This window comes from Bactrocera dorsalis, chromosome 1 (genome assembly GCF_023373825.1).
Source record: "Bactrocera dorsalis isolate Fly_Bdor chromosome 1, ASM2337382v1, whole genome shotgun sequence".
NCBI lineage: Eukaryota > Metazoa > Arthropoda > Insecta > Diptera > Tephritidae > Bactrocera > Bactrocera dorsalis.
This window is the reverse complement of record NC_064303.1, coordinates 42,988,122-42,994,110: the sequence shown is the minus strand read 5'-3', so window position 1 is coordinate 42,994,110 and position 5,989 is coordinate 42,988,122.

Sequence of the window (5,989 nt, the reverse complement as noted above, 5' to 3'; positions counted from 1 at the left end):
TTTCAATACTGGTGTCTACCCCAATTTTGGAAAACGTCCTGTGTTATACTAATACTTAAACCACACAAATCCTCCGATGAACTTGCTAACTATAGGCCGATTTCCCTCCTTCCATGTATGGGCAAAATTTTGGAAAAGATCGTGGCAAACCGCTTGATGTGGTATGCTCAGCGAAACAAGTTCATATCACCGAATCAAGTCGCCTACAAAAAAGGTCAAGGCACGTTAGACGCTTTAATCCAACTTGACTACTTCATTACTAACGCTTTGTCCAGCAAAAACCACGTGTCCGTACTATCTCTGGACTTCCACAGAGCTTTCGACAAAATTGGAGGCCATATTATCATTCGACAACTTAGAAAATGGAAAATAGGCTAGAATATGATACGTTTTATTACCAACTTTCTCACAAACAGAAAACTCAAAGTCAACGTAAATGGTTTTCTTTCTTCAACACTCCCGCTTTCTAATGGTACGCCGCAAGGCTCACCTCTTTCAGCCTTCCTTTTTATCATTGCTTTCGATGATATTAGTAGGATGATAAAAAATTACAAAAGGAGTTGAGCACCAGATCTATGCTGACGATGTCCTAATCTACACAAAAGCCTCTGACGTTAATTTAGCTCAATCCTTATTTACTAATATACTCGCCGGAATTAAGACTTGGTCACTGGAGTCTGGTGCTTCACTTTCTTTAGACACAACACATATCCTTCATGTATGTAGGAAGCAAAATTGCAACGGTATTTCACTTACCCACAACCAAACTAACATCAAATGTAAAACACAGCTGAAATTACTAGTATTATTTTTTAACTCTAAGTATAATTTTAATGCTCACTGTAAATATGTCAGAAACTCGTTAATGACACGATTAAATATTGTTAAATATCTCTCGTCTAAGCATTCATTTATTCATCCGAACACACTAGTCAATGTTGTCAGAGCTTTGCTAACTTCAAAAATAGATTATGGGCTCCCCATCTATTGCAATTGCTCCAAAAGCAGTATCAACCTTTTAAATGCACCATACCATTGCGCAATACGGCGAAGTCTCCGGGCGTTTCCAACCTCGCCAATAAAAACGATAATGGCTGAATCTGGTTTACCAACTATTCAAGATAAAATTATAGATTCTTCGCTCCAAATTCTTGCGAAAATGGCTGAGAACACCAACCCATTACTAAATACAGCTATCACCCATGCCACGAAAAAAAGAAAAATTCCAAGAATACAATCGGCTATTTCGAGATGCTTAAGTTTCGCTGAAGAAAATAATATTTTACGTAACGCAACATGCAAATTCATCACACGACATCCTCCCTGGCTGATCAATGATAAAATCCTACAGAATAAGCTTATGTTTTTGTCCAAGCAAAACACACCAAACGAAGTCTTTCAACAAACCTTTGCTGAACTGGAATCTAATTATACAAATAATGGCTGGAAGCTATTGTTTACGGATGGCTCCAAGTCCATCGATTCCACTTCGTTAGCAGTTGTCACTGCCACAGGAGAAATTATTTGCAATTGGCTTCTCCCCTCAACGAGCTCTGTATTTACCGCTGAAGGATCTGCTATCCTTCACGCTGTTAATCACGCAAAAAAGACTAAAGGAAAGTTCCTCATCTGTACAGACAGCAAATCGTGTATGTCTGCAATAACGTCTCCTTCCAATCGCAATCCCATAATAGAAGTTATCAGGGACGCGGTCATTGGTGCCCCTCAGAAAATCCAAGTAATGTGGATCCCTGGCCATGCTGGTATTTCAGGCAACCACTTTGCAGACCTCGCTGCGAAAAATGTAGCCAGGACTCCTGCCTTAACATACTATGCCTCATCCAAGCAAGACATTTCTAACCTTATTAAGTACAAAAGGCATCAAAAAAACGCAAGCGAATGGAAAACATTTAAACATCACTACGCGGACATAAACCCAGCCAGAAATCGAATAATCTACTCGTCAACAGTTCCAACTAGCGCAATGAAGACATATACTCGATTAAGGATTGGACACACTATCGTAACACACGCCCACTTACTATCGGGTAAAAGCCCATCCATTTGCCCCCTTTGCGAGGACACCGCTTCTATCAAACACTTACTCACACTCTGTCCGATGCTTCACTCAACAGCCCACAACTCTGGCAACATTGATCTCATAAAACTACTAAGTGAACCTTCAGAAAAAAACGTTATGATTGTTTATAGATTCTTAAAAACCAACGATTTGTTAAAACATATTTAAGCAACTTACATCTTTACTAACCCTTAGCAAATAGAACTTTTTACCTAGTTATAATTACAAGGCGGCTGAAGGCCTCGTAGCCAGTGCTGCGCTTATGTATTTATATAATAAAACTCCTTTTGTTATATGAATTATTAAATAAATAAAAAAAATGTCATAGTGTGCAATATTTCGCCCACAAAAATATCATTTATTGATATTCAGATATTCTTTTTGTAGTGAGTTCTTAATAATAAGCCGTGTTTTTAGATTTCTCGGTGGTGAGTTTTTTTCTGAATGTATTTGTTTACATTTGACCGAGAGAAATCAGAAAAGGGCAGGTTTTCATATTCGAACATTCAAATTAAATCAAAACAAAGTTTAGTTTGTATAAAGTTACTAAATATTTTATTTAAAGTTTAATAATTGGAGTGAACATAGGTTTTATACAATAGAAAATATCCGTTGAACCAGATATCGCCAAAGAAGCGGTACTTAAACAAAGTGAAAAAACACAGGGAAAACACACCCATCGTGCGGGGCTCCGATTGGAATCAAGGAATTGATTACTCAAAATTATTTGAGTCGTATGTTAATACGGGGTTTCAAGCTACTAATCTTTGGATGGCAATAAGAGAAATCAATCTAATGGTAATGTAACCATTTTTTTATGGAAAGGTTTATGTATTTTAAAATATTCTTAGCTTGATTGTAGGCAGCAGCCGTTGAAACCTGATGAAGCCGATTTGCATGAAACGGATGAATTCATTAGACGAAAACATAGCTGTACAATATTCCTTGGATTCACATCTAATCCAGAGGGTGGCATGGAAGAAGACTTTATAAAACACGTATACACCATATAAACTTATAAATAACACTAATATTTATTATTAAAATCTTCAACATACATACATGTGTTTCTGTTTAAACTCAATTTCCATTAGATGTTTTCATATAACGGCTAACGAATTGTCAATTTGTACACATATGTCAAACGACAAATTACCACCCAGGATTGTATCCTACTGCGTGCAAAAATTTAGAAATAGTTGAAGCGTGTTTAAAAATTGCACAAAAAAAACACAACTGATTTAACATCAAACAACAAGTAATATCCCAATAAAATTGAACAGATATTCAAAGTAATTCAATATAATCCTTAAATATCGTAAACACTTGCATTATTTAATATATTTAAAAGTGTTGATCATTAAAATTTAAAATTTATATGTAGCTCAAATGCTAACACAACACCCTGATTACCATGAAAGTAGCAAAAAAACTGTTACACAACACCCTAAGATTTCTTAGAGTTGAGTATATGTATGTAAACAAAGCAAAGGTTTATTACTGTATATACTGAGGTTTTTGTATACTGCACAATGGTCTGACCCAAACAATGGTACAAATGCCGATACGAAAATGAGTCACCAATTAAATGAAGTAATTTTATTATTAATCGTTAACAATAATAGAATGAAATATTTCCATTTTATTGCAAATTTCATCAATATATTCGTCAAGTTTTGTCTTATCACCTTTAGGCATTAGTAAATCGGTCACTCGTCGCAATGCCCTGACTATTTGTGCATTCATACCCATTAATGTTCTATAATACTGAACGAGGGCAAGACGAAATATCTCCTGTCATCAAACAAACAGTCGTCGCACTCGCGACTTGGCACTCACGTCACTGTTGACAGTCATAACTTTGAAGTTGTAGATAATTTCGTCTATCTTGGAACCAGCGTAAACACCACCAACAATGTCAGCTTTGAAATCCAACGCAGGATAACTCTTGCCAACAGGTGCTACTTCGGACTAAGTAGGCAATTGAGAAGCAAAGTCCTCTCTCGACGAACAAAAACCAAACTCTATAAGTCACTCATAATACCCGTCCTGTTATATGGTGCAGAGGCTTGGACGATGACAACATCTGATGAGTCGACGTTGCGAGTTTTCGAGAGAAAAGTTCTGCGAAAGATTTATGGTCCTTTGCGCGTTGGCCACGGCGAATATCGCATTCGATGGAACGATGAGCTGTACGAGATATACGGCGACATTGACATAGTTCAGCGAATTAAAAGACAGCGGCTACGCTGGCTAGGTCATGTTGTCCGAATGGACGAAAACACTCCAGCTCTGAAAGTATTCGACGCTGTACCCGCCGGGGGAAGAAGAGGAAGAGGAAGACCTCCACTCCGTTGGAAGGACCAAGTGGAGAAGGACCTGGCTTCGCTTGGAATATCCAATTGGCGCCACATAGCGAAGAGAAGAAATGACTGGCGCGCTGTTGTTGACTCGGCTATAATCGCGTAAGCGGTGTCTACGCCAGTAAAGAAGAAGAAGAATACTATGTTCGGACCGACAACGAAAACATGTTTTCGTGGGAAAAACTGGTTTTTGCACGAAAACTTGTGTTTTCGTTCATGTAAAATCTGTCAAACGAAAACACAGTTTTCGCTGAAAACTACTTGAAAACTTACATTCCACTCATTATAATCAGTGCCTGCTCTAGTTTAATCGATTTTTTTGGAAGACATATTTTGCCGGCCCTAAATTGTCACTTGATATTTGTTTACATTCCATTTACAAATACAGCTGCTCACTGTTTAGGGGATTCTATGGTGCTTGCAAAACCCTTGCACGGTGCACCAATTGCAGAATTTTCTTCTTGGTGCAACGGCACAACAAACACACGCAAAAATTTATTTTCAATGGCTGTAAAAAATGTCAGACCAAAACCCATGTTTATTTTCGTACCGTCATATATCACTAGATTCTGCAATGGGTGCTCTCTTGACCTTGCATATTTCGGTATAGGATTTTTGCATTTTGTGTAATCTTGCAAGAGTAAGAGAACCCCCGTATTGATAGTTGTCAGTAAAAACTTATCGAAAACATACATTGTAGACACTACAAAGGAAAAAAAATGTAAACAAACGAATTTTTTTTAAGGCAATGAATCTAATTTCACCTAAAAATCGACTTAACAAATGAAAAAATGCATCCACTATTTCTATTATATGGAAAATATTTGAAAAAAGACGTCTTTTATTTCAAAATACTGTATGACAAAGGATATTAAGCGATGTGACTTCATGAATGACAATAACAGCTGTTTTTTTGATCTTTCTAACGGCAGTGAGAACACTGTTGGGTTATGAAATGCTTAAATGTAATCTAATCTTTTAAACTTTCGGTATGAACATGGTATTACGTTCTTTGACGACACACCAGCACCTTTTCGCCAAGCTATAAACGCGTATCAACTAACAACCATACGAATGCCCATTTTTTGGTTATCACTATTGTCGGAACTAAAACAATAAGAACTCTTTCCAACATCAGATACATACGTAAAGCCACATCCAATAAAAATGGCGCGGTTAATCACTGTGCACACATTTTTCACTTACACCAAATGTTATAACATAGATTTTAAAATAACATGGAGTTCAATCGCATATTCTTATTGAGATTACTAGCTGCACTCTTAATATGCCACGCGTTTGTCCTTGCTTATCCCTTTTTTGGTATAGGCGCTGTATTTCACACTGAGACTCACCCAAATCTAACAGCATATGTTTGTCGAATTGTTGCATGGCATTCGTAGGTTCCAAGATTTTTTAATAAAGCTATTAATTGCACCTTTAAGCTTTTTCTTATTGCACCAGCCTATAAATTGTTACTGTTCGTGGCAGATTTGAATTGATCACAATTTCGCAATTGTAGTACAATAACTGCTAGTGCAAGTTA